Source organism: Astatotilapia calliptera, chromosome 22 (assembly GCF_900246225.1).
Source record: "Astatotilapia calliptera chromosome 22, fAstCal1.2, whole genome shotgun sequence".
NCBI lineage: Eukaryota > Metazoa > Chordata > Actinopteri > Cichliformes > Cichlidae > Astatotilapia > Astatotilapia calliptera.
This window is the reverse complement of record NC_039322.1, coordinates 22,794,515-22,811,453: the sequence shown is the minus strand read 5'-3', so window position 1 is coordinate 22,811,453 and position 16,939 is coordinate 22,794,515.

The window sequence follows — 16,939 nt, the reverse complement described above, 5'->3', positions numbered from 1 at the left end:
GATCAGGTGGTCCCGGCCCAGGCCCCTCGCCGCAGCCGCCCACCTGCCACCAGGCTGATGGATTCTCTTTTTTCCCCCAGGAGCGACCCAAAATCAACGCATGTGTGGTGGACCACTAGAGGGCTCCACTCACACCCAGTGTATAGGAAGTGTGTTCCTGTGTTTTGTGGCGCAATATGCGCAGTTGATGTTGGAGATGAATAAAGAAGGAGTGTGAACTGAGAGCTCTGTGTCGTTGATGCTTACCTCCACAATACCCCTAAGTAACATTAGCTAATATTATGTTGAATACTAACTTAGCATGTTAGCTACAGCAGTAGTATGGTAGTAGTAGTATGTGAAATGATTTGCTTGTGATTATGTTTTATCTTGCGCTGCCCTTCTGACACACATGTAATTCCATAAATGTTGCCTAACATTCGTGAACTTTAGTCAAAATGGAGATTTGGGTACGGTGGCCCCAAGAGGTCAAAATGGATTGCAACTTAAGAAATTGCCAGCAAATAGAAAAATGCTGCAAAAGCACACAAAACACAATAGAAGTTGGATAAAACACAACGTAAGTAACCAAAACATGTGAAATAGTGCACTGAAACATGCTTACAGGAAGCAAAGGGTCCATCAGTGTTGTGAGGAAGAAAAATATGCAAGTTAATATGTGTTTTAATAACTATAAATACACATTTGCTATCAGCTGTTTATTGTTAGATTGTCAATTCTGCAGGTGTTCGGTCATATTATTGTGTCCCCAAAAACAGTTCCATTTTTTTACGTGTTTTTTTTCTTTCCTATTTTGCTGCGTGTATTCTATTTTTATTTTCATTTCGTTCTTTTTCAGCATTGTGTTTTATGTGCTTTTGCAGTGTTTTCCTATTTGCTGGTGTTTTCTTAAGCTGCAGTGCATTTGAAGTCTCAGAAATGCAATATTGTAACTTCAGTGCCTAGACATAGCCAACAGATTTAAGTGCCCGTTGCCTTGTTTGAACAGAGCGGCCCATGAAAGAGTCAAATTCATGGCCTCGGTTATTGTTTCAGTGTGCCCCTTACCGTCATGTCATAATGTGTTTACTTGGAGTTCCTGTTTGGTGATGTCCCGCAAGGCTGCTAGAACTGTTCACAGGTATTTTTGTCACGTAATGATGTCTGCTAGCTACTAACTTCTGTTGTGATGTTACTGGTGCCGCCTGTGAACTTTGCTTTGGTTTTGGTTGGTACATGGATAATTCTTTTTATGTCTGTAATTTATGTAAAAGTGCAGTATGAATATTCATGTGTGAGTCTTAATGACTACATATTTCCAAGTCACGTTTAGTAGATCTTTGTTGTTGTTTGAAGGGGTGGTTAACTTAATAGAAACTCTGGCTTTAGGTTGTTAAAACAGCTTTTATTTAGAGCTCATTCATATTTCCTTGTGATACTAACTTCACAGGAACTCACCAGGAGATTGTGTTGCACGTAGCATAGGTATTCACGTAGAGTTTTATCACATATTTCAGGCTGTGGTTGTGCTGTTTCAATTTTATGCATTAAAAACTTGAGGCAATATATATCAATACTAGGCTGGTTTATTATTTTTCCTGTCATAATTACATCTAAACTACTGAGGTATATTTTCTACAGCTTAGACTGCTGCTTGTAGTCATGACTGATAATGTGTTTATATCATTTACTGATACTTTTTATTGAAGAGATTGCTTGGCCAAGCCACTGTTTTTTGACTTTTGTGTCAATAGTTTGACATGTGTAAAGTCAGCATTTTGAAAACCAGGGGACGTCAGGCATGTTTAAGGAGGAGTTCAGCACTTCACTCTGGGGAAAAAGCAGAGTTAGTTATTTAAATGGACTCTACTTACATTGCACTTTTCTGCTTAATTTGAGCAGCACTTTCTTACTACACACAGACACACAAACCCACAATGATGGATGCACAGGGGGCAACTTGGGGTTTGATATCTTACCCAAAGGTACTTCAGTATGCAAACTAAGGGAACTGGAGATCGACCCACTCGTTTGTTTGTTTTTGCTTTTGAGCTTTTTTTGTACAGATTAAGAAAATATGATATATGTCAATCTGAAAGGTTTAGAGGTGCCAAAACCACAAATACGTTAAGTTATCACTATGTTTGATTCTTTTTATTTTCATAATCGGTTTTTTGTTCGTGTTTAGTGCAGTTTACTTGTGATCTTTTGGTTTCAGCTTCCTCAGTGCCATCTTTTATAATGTGGTTAAGTCTTCATTTCTGTGTTCAGTGTTTCCCCACTGAGTTACTTAATGTCTTGTGAGCTACTTTCGTCATGTGTCTTGTTTCGTTTTATATTTTCCTTATTAGTTTCAGCTGTGGCTTGTTATCGTTCCCCGATTATATGTCCAAAGTGTTGTTTCCATTTTTCAGTACCGGAGTCTGTTAACCTTCCGTGTTCTGTGGAAGATTTTGAATCTATGGTTTGTTTTCCTATCAGCAGTTTTTTTTGTCATACTCAGCCTTATTAAAAGTTATTTTTTTAACAAGTTTGCCTTGGAGATGCTTTTAAAGTTTCTTCCTAAAGTGGTAGCAGTGACAAAAACCGCTAATCTGCTAATCTGTGTATAACTAAATACCACGAATCAAAAGAGAAGTGAAATCCAGAGGTGGGACCAAGTCATTGTTTTGCAAGTCTCAAGTAAGTCTCAAGTCTTTATCCTCAAGTCTCAAGTCAAGTCTCAAGTAATGTCAGGCAAGTCAGAGTCGAGTCTCAAGTCACTGGTGTAAAAGTCCGAGTCAAGTCACAAGTCTGAAACTTTGAATTTCAAGTCCTTTCGAGTCTTTAAAAAAAACAAACGAAAAAATAATGTTGCAGTTATGCTAAATGTAAATATTAGACCATGTAATTTTTAAATCTGTGTTTTTCTCAACACATGACAAAATAGTGAACTTAGAAAATATACACAAATTGTGAAATTGCACCTCTTTAAAATGCAGCTCAATTAAACCTAGCTCCAAGAATAATTTTCACCGACAGTTCTGAGATAAGCTGCATGTTATTCTTGGATGTGGTTGTAGGACCAGCTTTAAAATCGTATGACAAAAATATCATACACATTAAAAAAAACTGTATCACCAACGTAGCCTGGACAACATTTGCTAGTTAGATGAAGTCAGCTATCTCATCTTAGCATATTTATATGCATATTTATAATCATACGGTTCTTGGAGTGAGCGCATACACTCATGAAGTTTAGTAACTTCAGGTCACTGCAACAAGCCCAGGTACAGTTTACCGACGGATGGGTACAGGACCTTGAAATGCACCGTGTAGAACGAAAGACCATCGTACGTATCATAAGTTTACCAGTCTCACAAATCGTCTTCATAAATACACATTCCTTAACCGTTTATTAATAGGACCTTTGAGCTCAACGGTAATTAATTAGTAGTGGAAATAATTTCTGGTACCCATCACAGAAATGTAGCAGTGACAATAATATTGTATGCTGTAATCGTACTGGGCAATTAGTGATACAAAAAACCTGTTTTATCCTGTGAATAAAAGTATATATTTTTGTCAATGTACCATAATAACAGAAGCGAAACGCAATATTGTGTCAGGACAATTCACTATTTATGCACAATAAATAAAGGAGCATAGCGCGACAATTTCTGTTCAGCGCCAGACTTGCTTGTAACCTATATCACCAATTATGTTATGAAAATGACGTATTAACTACAACAGCAGACTTGCCTTTGTGGAAATGCTTGGAGCAGACTAACCTGTGAGCTGGAGTGTTCTGGGACGTTATATTTGATCTTTGAATGGCTGCAATCCAGGCCATCCGTCGCGTCTTTGTTACTTCGGAAACATGAACAATTTCTCTTCAACGACGTAATCCGATAACAACCGATCTCTTTACCCGTCGGCTTCCCGTGGCTGTCATGCGACCGGCTATTGCAGTTAATAATACAACAGCTTCTTGACATTTTTGTGTTTCTTTTTATCGCTGTGTGACTGATTTTAATTGAAAGCCTGCGTGCGCTAGTACCGCTTGCCACGAGTTCACAGAATCCTTTGCGGTTCTACCCGTGAATGACGTCACATTTTCAATCTCTATATAATATGCATGCTAAATTTTATATTTAGGGTAAAATATCAAGTCTTTTCAAGTAAACCGGTTCAAGTCCAATTCAAGTCCCAAGTCATTGGTGTAAAAGTCCAAGTCAAGTCACAAGTCTTAGAACATTTTTTCAAGTCAAGTCTAAAGTCATAAAATTAATGACTCGAGTCTGACTCGAGTCCAAGTCATGTGACTCGAGTCCACACCTCTGGTGAAATCATCGGTGTAGCTTTTCCTGAAAAACTCCTGATAGCCTTTCCATTCAGACAACATCACACTCACCGCGATGAAGCATGATTACCTGGAGAGCAATGTGCAAGTCTGATTTGTTTCTCAGTCATGAAAGGGTAAGATTTTATAATTGACCCAACTTCACAGAGTTAACACCGTTAGAAAAATATATGTTATACAACATGATGCCAGATATCAGTAAAATCCAGGATGCTGTTTTCCACAAATATTCTGTATGAATGTAATTCTTCTGTTCCAAGAGAGGAAATCTATTTGCTTGAAACACATTTACTTGTTAGGAGAAGTATTTTAAAGTTATTTCAGTTAAGAAGTGACCTACTGGCATGCAATATAAGTACAGTGCAAAGGCTGACCTTCAGTACTTAGTGTAGTGAGGATATTTAATGTGCATCTATGACATATTCCCATTTTAGACCTTCAAACTCAGAATATCCTCCTTCCAGAGAAATAAGGAAACCAGCTTGTGCGTGCTTAGTTATTTGATGAAAGGTAAACTTGTTGAGCGCTGTCAAAAAGAAAGGATTAATTAGGGTCATCACGCTTTCTGAATTAAAAAGCGTGATGATATATATATATATATATATATATATATATATATATATATATATATATATATATATATATATATATATATATATATATATGGCGCACTTATGTGTTTATGTCTGTGTGTGCATGACTGTGTAAGGAGGGAGCAGTGATCCCTCTGACAAATCAACTGCTATCACATCTCAGTTTCTTTTGTTCCCTTTGGTTTATTCGTTGTGCTTTGGTTCATGGCTGGTAGCTTTGCCAAAGGGTGCATAAGTGGTTCAATAGAACAACAATCTTACCCCAAAACCAAGTATAACCAGGATGCCAACTTTCATCCCTTTGTGGACATAGAGTATGTTAATTGGTTGGACAGAACTGCAGTTAGGCCAGCTGTTTGATCTCCAAAGAACGGAGTTTTAAATGCCTGGAGGGACCCAAGAAGTTAAAGCTAGGCTGGTTTATATCAGCTAGAATAATACATTTTTCCATTTCATACACAGTCAAGTTAAAAATAACAGTCCCAATGTGGCTTTTTTAAAACAAAAAACAATTATTTGATCTTCTCTGAAACAGTGTCTATGAATAAAGGTGGTATATTCGACATCAGAAGGATATTTTGTTTTTATGCTAATTTATTTTTCCACAATATATGATATTAGTACATCTGAGAAAATTGGAATACCGTCCAAGAAACGTCCAAACTACTGTGAGCTTTCATATATTCAGTTTTTTAAATCAATAATATTTCCATTTTTTTGTTTTACCTTTGAGGATTACAGTTTATAGCTTATGAAAATCACATATTATAGTCTCATGTAGAAATAGTAATAATACCTTTGTCTCAGAAGCTATTTATTATTTTTAGTACTGCGTGTTTTAGTTTTGCAGCTGGAACTCTTGACTGTAACAAGTCCATTCCATGAACCTCTACTTGATTATTTGGCTTTAGGTGTAATTATGTTCAAACGTCTATGTCTTGTTCAACTAGAGATTTAAGATAGATTCAAATATTCTATAGACTGTCTCAATAACTGCCAGCTGTCTAGTCCCTAAGCAAACTCCAAACCTTAGCATTTTGCCCACCGTGCTGATGGGTAAGGTTCCTCTCCTGAAAAGTTTCTTACTGCTGCAACCAAAATAACTTTCATTCTTCAACCCAAAGCACGTTACTCCAAAAAGGCCTTCTACCAGCGACATACTCATAGCAACCTGGCTTTTCTTTTTGGCATCCAGCACTTTGCTGTCAGGCTGAATTTGCTGGGGCATTCGGTCCTGGTCTTTTGCCCCACTTGTAGATTATTGGCCTTACAGTTAAATTATTTATTTACAAAAGTCTTGTAAATCCCTTGCCAGTCTGTCATGCAGACCTTTTATGCTAACGGATGCCCAGAGGTCCTTAGATCTTGTCATGAAGACACTATACACTTCAACCACAAAGAGAACCCCATCACGTTACTGATCTGTTTTTCACTATGTGTTTAAAATATTGTAAAGACTAAAAGACTATCAGTAGCACTTCCTGTAACAGCCAGTAATAATGTGGTAATGGTAGGATAATAATGTGAAAAACTATTTATGATACAAAAGCAGTAATAGAATAGTCACATATTGGTAACAATATATATAACCTGCTAGCAATAAAATGGTAATATTTGTATATATTTGTACTTTTGGTGGTGATCTCAAAATTATAAAGTAATACCGTTTGATGATTTTTGACTTCCACTTATGCTTCCACTTTGACTTCCACTGGATTACTTCACAGACAGACTTCCACTTTCCTCTTTCAAAATAAAGTCATCAGACTTCAAACAAAAAGGAATCATTCAAACAAACAAATGACAAACTTTTCAAGCATGGTAGCAGGTAAGAAAGATCATGTATATTCTCTTTTATCATATCGAGTAATTCTTATCCTATTAGTTTGTTGTGAAAGCCAGTGCCTTTATTTTGAAAGGTTAAATGTCATAGTTGTAAACCAAGGAAAAGTTAAGTATTTTTTTGTCTTATTAGCACATGGCTAATCTGGGCCCATGGTTGGTTATTATTTTTTTCACATTGTGAACAATACTTAATGACATTATTAAATAAATATAAATTTTCAGTTTTTAACTGGGACTGTAAGCTTGTAAATATGCCAGCACATGTCTGTGCCTATGTGCTATGCCTAACATAGTTAGCATTCTGTGGGTGAGTTATTCTTTAAGGATAGAAGGAAGACACAGTTGTTAAAGTGTGTTATAGAAAGAAGAAGTTTAAACATCCTTAAACCCATCCTTTAATCCAAGTTAAACCCACACTTAAATGGAAAATGGCAAGCGGTACTTATATAGTTCCTTTCTACTTAATTTTAACACTCCAAACACGTTCACGTGTGATTAGGCCCTGATTATTTTTTTGTAACATTAATTGTATTTGTTTCATTATTTCATGTTAAGTCAAATATCCCTTAACTAAAGGTAACTTATTATTATAATTATATTTTTCATGATTTTTTAAATTATTATTATTATTATTATTATTTTTTTTTTTTATTTGCTGTTAAATTTGCTATTAAGCTTTAAATAAATGCCAGGTAAAGATAAGTAAGCTGAACTGTGACGATAAAATAAGGTTTTTATTTAGTTTATTTTTTATGTTTCCCTTCATTGCTACCAGAAGTCTGTCTATAAAAATTCTAATGTAATGTTATTAGAACTTTATTACTAACAGAGTATCATGTTGTTACCAGTAGATCATTATAAAATTTTTAATAAACAGGCATAAATTTGTTTTCACATTATTACCCATGTTTTGTTACCCAATAACATAAATTTCAATGTAACATAACTCAGCTTGTTACCACTGTTGATACGAGATATATACTTGGATATTACTTTGGTGATTAACTGGTCATAACTTGAAATATTCATATTATTATAAAGTTGTTTCCAACATCTTACCCCACTATAATTACATTATTACTGAGTTGTAACAGTGCCAACAAAATTTCAAGGCACTTCTTCAAAGAAAGGGGAAAAAAGCTGCTAATAATAACGTAATGTCTACTATATTAATCCCATAGGAAATTGCTTTGTCCTTTTTATTTAACCCATTCACCCAGTGAAGCAGTTTGTAGCTACCAATCCAGCAACCGGGGAGCAGTGTCCTTCCAATCATGGGGGTGAGCTATCCCTGCCCCTACAAAGGCTATGTTGGGCTGCTTACCACAACCAGTCACTGCACTGAGTAGCTCCATGTGATTTTATTCAGCATAATTTTATTTCAGATGCCCTTTCTGTCGTAACCCCAAAGAGATTTGTGCCTCCAGCTTGAATCAAACCAGCACAATTTAAATACTGTATCTATAAAAACAGATCTGCACTTATTTTCCACTATTGCAAACTCAAAATTACAAATGGCACGTTATGAGCTGCTTTTCTGGACGTATGACTGCAAATGACTTTTTCCACTTCTTTGGTGAATCTCACCTCATTCGAACACTCTGTAGCTCAAAACAAGGTCCAACCACGTGAAACACTTGACATTACCACAAGTGAGTGAGTCAGTGAGGGGTTGTTGCAGTTAGATGTTGTTAGCTTTGATTGCCATGACTGATTGGATGCTCCTTCATACAGGATATCCACCTGAGCCCTGTGCATCACATTACTTCTGCTGAATATAAGTCAGGGTCATTATCAGCCAGTGAATAATGCGAGCAGGGGATGCTTGTGGGACAAGCCACATGTCTTTGTGGTGCACAGTGGGAAGCCTGGGCTGTAATTAAAGAAAATTAATTTGACTCTTCGTATGGAGCACAGGATCTTTTAATCGGAAAGACAATATGCTTCTAGACTGATTGATGTTGTAGAATAATGTGTGCCAGCGTGTATTTTGTCAGGGTGTGTGACTAATCTATCGTGCAGCTGGGAATGGCCTTCCGAGGACATTCCTCTTCCCCACCTGCCTCAGTTGCCATGTAACACCACAGATGTGCTTTATTTTTTGCCTCAACTCTCTTATCTCCTGACAGCATTTTAGCAAGTGACAGGCTTAATTACCCAAAAATATAACGACATCTAAAAATACGCAAAGCTACACAAATCTGATAGAGGGTAATGGTCTTAAGTAATGTCCTCTGTAGCAGTGTAAGAAATAATAATCCATCAGTGGAATTTGACAGCATGTGGAGTCAGAACTGTGTGTTGCGTGATAATGATTGATATTAAGATTTCATAAACATGCTTGGAAGATATTGCTTGTCAAAGCATATCATGTTATTGCAAGTTGAAACATGGCGAGCTGAAAGATGACTATGATCATGCTTGATTTGCTGCTGAGGAACAGCTAGCATCTTTGATGCAGCAGACAAGTGTGGTATGAGCAGTCAAATTATTCAAAAATTGTTTCTCAGAGGGTTAGGGTGAACTTTTGATTGATGCCTGTCCTCATCTTGGAGCGGCAGCATTCCACGGCACCACTTCGGTTAGTGGTTGGGGGAGCTACTGACAGAGTGAGACTGCTGCCTGGCTCAGTGAAGCTGAGCACCAGCTCTTGGATTCCCCCTCCTTCTGTCACCATGCAGAGAGTCTCAGCTCTCTGTCTCGGTGCTTTTCTAGGTCAGGACGATCACAGCACTGCAGCACCACACAACTCACACGGAGGTGAAGTGCATCCTCACAGGCAACAGTAATCACACTCATTTAAGTGAGCATGTTTGTGTACTGCCCACACGCATTCGCAAATGTATAAATGCACAGAAAAAAGGGTAAAATGCCTTTGATGTGCATAGCAATTTGTCCTGTCCACTTCTTTTAAGCCCATGATTGAGTCCTTTAGAAGAGACAGAAACAGCTCAATTCTAACGACCAGCTTAAAACATTACAAGGTCAGTAGGGGTGTACTCAAGCAAATGTCTTCTGTTGTTCATACACATGGACCAAAACAGCTGGTTGAGGTGGAATATATATTTTCTAACAACTACCATCCTCCTATCTTTATCCTGGCTGCAGGACTCTGGATTGTATCATGTCATCTCACCAAGAAAAAATTAAGTTGTTGAATTTCATACAGATCATACATGATTCAATTACATTCAAGATAGAAACATGAAATTTTTGTGTTCAAATTACAAGGAAGACTTTTGTAATGTAACAACCACCCAATTTACTTTTTTCAGTATACCAAAAAAAGTAGAGGTGGCTGCTCAACTTGACTGAGATGGATGCCTTCCTCAAACCACGATCCAAAGTGCAGTGCCGCGAGTTTGAGATTTGTAGTTTCTATAGTTAGACTTAACTTGAAAGCATTTGTGTTAAATACACACGCGATGCTTACATAAATCCAAGAGATGGCCAATCCCTTTTTTTCAGTGTATTCTTTCAATGACTACTGTAGGGAACATGAAAATTCATAGGCTACGATCTTGATTGCTTTATCAAAGTCAATAGAGCAGTTTTAGCAATATTTAAGTGACTCATTAATGATTTTTGTTTGTATGAACTATATTAAGACATTGATTTAGCCCAAAATTGCGGATTAGGGTCACCCAAAGAACAGTACTACTTTAAAAAATAAGCATTAAAGCATTAAAAACACTTTTGACAAGCTGTAAATAAAACTGTGATGAGCGCTCCTGTCACACACAACAACAACACGAGCCTATGTTAGAATAAAGAAAATGGAGAAGAATTAGAAAAAATATATAATTTCAATTTTCACTTCTAGATGGTTTGATTTTATCCTATATCGGAACAATAATAATTTAACAACGTGTTTTCTGAACTTCTGTTTGTATGCCTATTATGTGAGAGTCTGATTTTCAGCCAGCATGAAACAGTTGCACAAAATGTTGTAAAAATATTTTAATATGTCACATTAAGAGCTCTGAAAGAATACAAAGGAATACTGCTAAAAAGATTATTTTTATTTTGAAAGCCTGACATATTGATGAATGCACGTAGATTTCAATACCTAACTGGAAGGTTTTATTTTGAAAATAAGTTATGTTTCTGCGTTATTTTTGAAAACTAACAAAGGCATCTTGACAACAAACAGTAATTAGAGGCTTTTATTTATTTTAAAAAAACAGATTTTTAGTATCTCATTCAGTTCCTATCCCAGGGATTTTATTTCAAAAATTACACAAAGCCGTCTGCAACCAAATAACTGTAACTGTATGTGTAACAGCTAGCTTTTTTTCATGCCTGGTCTCTCCTGCTAGTCACAGTCAGGGTCTGGGGCTGCTGTCTGCTCTCCATAAGTACGGGTGGGTAAAAAGTTGGAAACAAGAGCAGCTTTAAATTGTGAATGGCACCTGTGCGATAAGCCTTCACTGCAGTACAACCTGGGCTGGATTGAGATCATTTACTTGAAAATGTATGTGTATGATCACACTCAAAATCACAGATAGTCAGAGACACTGACAGACAGATGGTTGAAAACCTTTAAGGTTGAAATGTTTGTGAGTCCATTTCAGGCAGGGCACCATAATCAGATTCAACCATTTATGTGGGAGAGAGAATGCGGTCTGAACAAACATGACAAGTAAGAGGCAATCACGCACGCACGCACGCACGCACGCACGCACGCACGCACGCACGCACGCACACACACACACACACACACACAAACAGCTTTAAATCAACAAATCAGATAATAATATTGAAATGAATTAGCTTGTCACCTGTCAGTTGCTTACTTTTTTGACAGTGAAGCAGCAGGTAAATTTACTGAGGTGATGGCAATCTGTGTTACTGACTATAACCACCCAGACAAAACAGCTTATAAAGTCCAAGCCACAACTCCTATCCACCTGATTTAAAAAAGGTGATCGACCCAAGAAATTGCTCTACAGATTTCTGTGTGTGTGTTTGTTTTTTTTGAGTTTCCAGTGTTACAAATATGGTCACTGCAGCAAGATAAACAGAGGTTTTTGGGTTTGTTTGTTTGTTTTTTCAAAAATCCTTGATCAAATTGTAATGGGTCTCTTTGGGGTACTTGCATGATGCTTCTCTCAGTCAAGTATATAGACATCAAAAAGTATTGTTGGCTTTCAAGGAGACATGATGGCTTTTCCTATAATTTAGGTACAAATTGTGGCCTCACCAGGAAGTTAAAGACAATTTTTTAGTCTCTAAAATTAGTGCACTCAAGCTTTTCCTTTCACTTGAAAGGAGAACAATTATTTGGATGTTTTCTTGACAAATTGTTAAATAATTAGAAAGCTGTAAAAAATGTGCCTGAATAAAATTATAGCAGTTGTCTCACTGCCAAGCCAGTCGATTTACTGTGAGAGCAGAGTCTGTACAACAAAGAGTGTCAGTGGAGATGTGTGAAAAAGGAATAAAAAAAGAATAACACAAAATCAGCTGAGCATATACTGTGATTTTTCCCCCTGCAACAGTCCCATAAGTTATCCATTACATTATAATAGGATCATTTATGTAGTTCATTTTATTTGCTTGTCATTTGAATGTTGCGACTTAGTGGCATAGGCAATGTTTCGGACTCCCGGACCATCAGCACCGGCTCCCCTCAGGGCTGTGTTCTTTCTCCTCTGCTCTTCTCCCTGTACACCAACTGCTGCACCTCCACCCACAAGTCTGTCAAGCTAATCAAGTTTGCAGATGACACCACCGTTATTGGACTCATCTCGGACGGGGACGAGTCTGCCTACAGGAGAGAGGTTGAACGTCTGGTGTCCTGGTGCAGCCACAACAACCTGGTGCTGAATGCCCAGAAGACAGTGGAGATTATTGTGGACTTCAGGAAGCACACAGCCCCACTCCCCCCCATCATCCTGACTGACACCCCCATCACCTCTGTGGACTCATTCCGCTTCCTGGGTACCACCATCACCCAGGACCTGAAGTGGGAGCCCACCCATCACCTCCGTCATCAAGAAAGCCCAGCAGAGGATGTACTTCCTGAGGCAGCTGAAGAAATTCAACCTGCCAACACGGACGATGATGCAATTCTACACCGCAATCATCGAGTCCATCCTCACCTCCTCCATCACCGTGTGGTACGCTGGAGCCACTGTCAGGGACAAACAGAGACTGCAGCGTGTTGTGCGCTCTGCTGAGAAGGTGATTGGCTGCAGACTCCCATCTCTGCAGGACCTGTACACCTCCAGGACACTGCGGCGTGCAGCCCGGATCTCAGCTGACCCTTCCCACCCTGGACACAGTCTGTTTGACCTGCTCCCCTCAGGCAGGAGGCTCCGGTCCATTCGCACCAGAACCTCTCGCCACAAGAACAGTTTCTTCCCCTCTGCTGTTGGACACATGAACAATAACCACATGACTGTCCCCGCCACTCACACATGACCCTACGCTGTGTCACTGCATCATTTCATGTCTGGCACTGATCACCACCTGCACTCATGTATATATCCTTCTACGTAGCACTCTTAATTCTTATTCTCATGTATATATCTAATGTATATCTCATGCACATATCTTTCTTTCTACATAGCACTTTAATTCTTATTGTTTGCACTGAAGCACCGCAGCAAATTCCTAATGTTGTAAACCTCAACATCTGGCAATAAACCCATTCTGATTCTGATTCTGATTCTGATTCTGATTCTGATGTTTGATTCAAGGCTACAGTAATTACTTACACTAATGCTGTTGGTTATATCTGTCTTTAAAATACAAGAAAATAAAGAATGGCAACAATGCAACCAAAATAATTTTTAATTAACTGAAATATTCAATGATACAAAATAAAACCAAATCCTGGTTTCAAAGCCCTTGAAAATGTGGAAATATTCAGCATTTCTGCTTGAAAAATGAGTAAAGGTTTGAAATGCTCATCAGTAAAAAGCCAGAAGGATTTGCAAATTGTTGCAGATGTACTGTACTTAAGCTCTCTAAGCAATAATACTAATAAAAAAATGTTAATTTGCATTCCTTGATCTGCATGATGTTCCATAAAAAAACTCGTCTTGTTGCGTCGCGGTTGTGCTGGTAATCATATAATCAAAAAATTAGATTCTAGAGACAGCAGAATGATGGGCAGACACAGTAAGATCTGCGGATCATTCAGAGGAGTACCTTGCCTCTGAGGGAGGCAGAGAGGTTTGTTTACAGAACAAAGAGGCTGCTATTATCCCAAATTAGTACCAAAGTGGTCAAAGAGCTCCTGCTGATTAACAGTAATGGGTTTGTCAGCCAAATAGCACCATGCAGAAAAAAAATTAACCATCAGTTCTCAAGACACTAATTGATCGTTCTCTGTAAACAAATTATGTTATAAGCTTCACGTTTCTTTTTATGCATTTTCCAGACCTCTATCCAAAACTGCCTTTCATTCCTGCCACCCAATCTTTCTCACTACAAAATTGGCTTTTGACAAAGCAGCCACATGAATGGAAGAAAGGATAAAGCCTCAGTGATTTGAACCCTCATTTAAAAGTTGCCGTGTCAGTCCTGGCACACTGTAAAAGCAAAATTTTCAACCAGCAAGATGGGGATGCATATCAAATGGAGAAGAGTGCAATATTATCCAGAGATGCAGTCCTCAGATGAGCCAACGCAGTTTGCCATTGAGGGATAAACAGGAGAGAAAGAATGGGAAAAACTAAACAAACAAGCATAAAAAAACCACACACAATAATGAGCATTCCCCTGACTGGTTTGATTGCATAACTTATCAGCTTTTCACCACTGTCTTTTTAGCCCTCTCCCTGGAGTATTCGCTGCGCAAAGTTTATAGAAGTAGAAGTTTGGTTGTTTTGTGGGCTGTTGCCTCAATCCTGGAGGTCTGAGAGAGAAAAATAGAGTTTGCCGATTATCATCTGTCATGTCTGAATGTGTCTTGACAAGAGTAGCAGCAAGGGGTTTATTGGATGACAGAGTGATGAAGCAATATTTGATCACAGCTGAATGGGCGGAAGGTTGGATAAAGAACAGATACAGCATACGACATGCAAGCTAAACGAAGCAGTTATTTTCCAGCAGGAGTATTTCCCACCAGTAAGATTGTTTGATGATTTCATTGTTTAGTGTAGGCAGCAGAGGCAAACCGATACTCAGTTTGACTATGAACCCAATCAGTGCGTTATCATCACACTGTATGTTGTGACATTCCAGCTAAATCCATATGCTACAGACCTTTCAGAGGCTCAACGATGCTTAGCCTATTCCCTAACTGCTGGTGCCACTGCTGCACTCGTGTACACAGTGATTTTCCAAGCTATTCATCTGTTCATTTCTATTGCTCCAACTGTCACAGAGGTGGTGCATGAGGTTGATCAGTGTATTTGTGCATGTGTGTGTGTGTGTGCGAAGATGTGGGTCTTTGTGTCCCACCATGGAAAGCCACAGAGACCTAACAATAATGTGGCAAAGTTGCTCAACATGGCGTGAAATGACTTTATTGCGTTTTTACATTAAAAGGACTGATAGAATACATTTCTAATAAAAGGACCACGGTGCCCGGGGGAGCAGGCATGGGGTCTGCCAGTCATGCGTGGTGACATGCGAGTGTGTATTTTTGCGCGCAAAAGAAAGTGTGCGTGTAGAAGAAGAAGAGAGGGACAGGGTAATCAAAATGGTACTGAAAGCAAATGAAACGTCAAATTTGTACTGTGGCGTTTTCTCTTTCATGCTTTCTTTCTATGACTCTCTTTCTCTCTCTCTCCCTCTCTCACACACACACTCACACTCTCTCAAAGACACATGACAGCCATGTAATGCTGGTAACTGTTGAGTAGCCAAGACAAACGGTTGGTTTTTCCGGAAAAATTGGATTACTTGTTAAACACATGACAAGAGGGCAATTGTGTATATGAACAAGGTGTAATGAGGCCCACTGGTCAGGCCTCGGCCTCTGCTTCTGCTTCGCCTGGTCCTGCGACTGCCGTGTCGTCGCGCCAGCCATGTTCTGGACATCATCGCTGGTGTCTTCCTCGCGGCCGCCCACCGGACCTGCTCAGTGGCCGCCGCCGCCGCCTTCCTCGCGGCCGCCCACCGGAACCGTCTCATCTCGACCGCCGCGGCCGCCCACCGGACCGGCTCAGTGGTCGCCGCCGCCTTCCACGTGGCCGCCCACCTGAAGTGTCTCGTCTCGGCCACGGACCACGTGGCCGCCCACCTGAACTGTCTCGTCTCGGCCGCGGACCACGTGGCCGCCCACCGATGCTGTCTCGGTGTGGACTCCGTCCCTCCGTCCTGGGCCCCCTCCGCCCGCCCTGTTCTGGTTTTTTTTCTCTTTTGGCCGTCGGGTGCCAGCCATTGGAGGGGGGGGGGGGGGGGGGGGTACTGTCAGGGTTCCTGGGTCGGTGATCCAGTGTTTTCAGTTTTGTTCATGTTCAGTTTATTTTGCCACTTCCATGTGCTCACTGCTTTTCCTGTGTCAGCTCGTCTTGTGTCATTAGCCAGATTATGTTCAGCTGTGTACTCACCAGTCTCTCATTATCATCCTCATCAGTCTGTGTATTTAAGCCCTCTGTTTCTACTCGTTCACTGTCGTGTCATTGATGTTAATGTCGTCTGTATGTTCAGTTCGCCAGCCAGCCAGCCAGCCAGCCAGCCAGTCCTTTGTTCATTCATTCATTCATTCAGTCAGCCAGCCAGCCATTTCCTACCTCTGTACTGTTTGTTCACTCCATCGGCAATAAACATCCACCTTCACCTACCTGCCTGTGAGTCCAGCGTTTGGGTCCTCCTTCTCTCATCCACGACACTACTCCTGAGACTTGCTGTGCAAGGCAAATCTATCAGGGAGAAAAAATATACAAAGCTAGCAAACATTTATTCAAATTTCTGCTGGGATCTATCAAATTGTGTTTTTTGCCATTGAATGAATTCTTTCCAGATACACGGGCTTTAATGTTGAAGTCCTTGTTTATTCCAGAATTACAGTCATCTAAACCATGAACAGGCTGTTGTAAATCACGGGCTTTCAAAATAGCGGCAGCAACAAATCCTTCTAACGATAATTGCTTACTGTAATGACAGTTTCCACCCCTAAAGTAGTTCCTAGCTGTCTCATTCATAAGTTGAACTTGCTATTGATTTTAACTACATTAAGCTCAGATATCTCTGCCAGCTTTGAACAGCCTGCTCAATACTA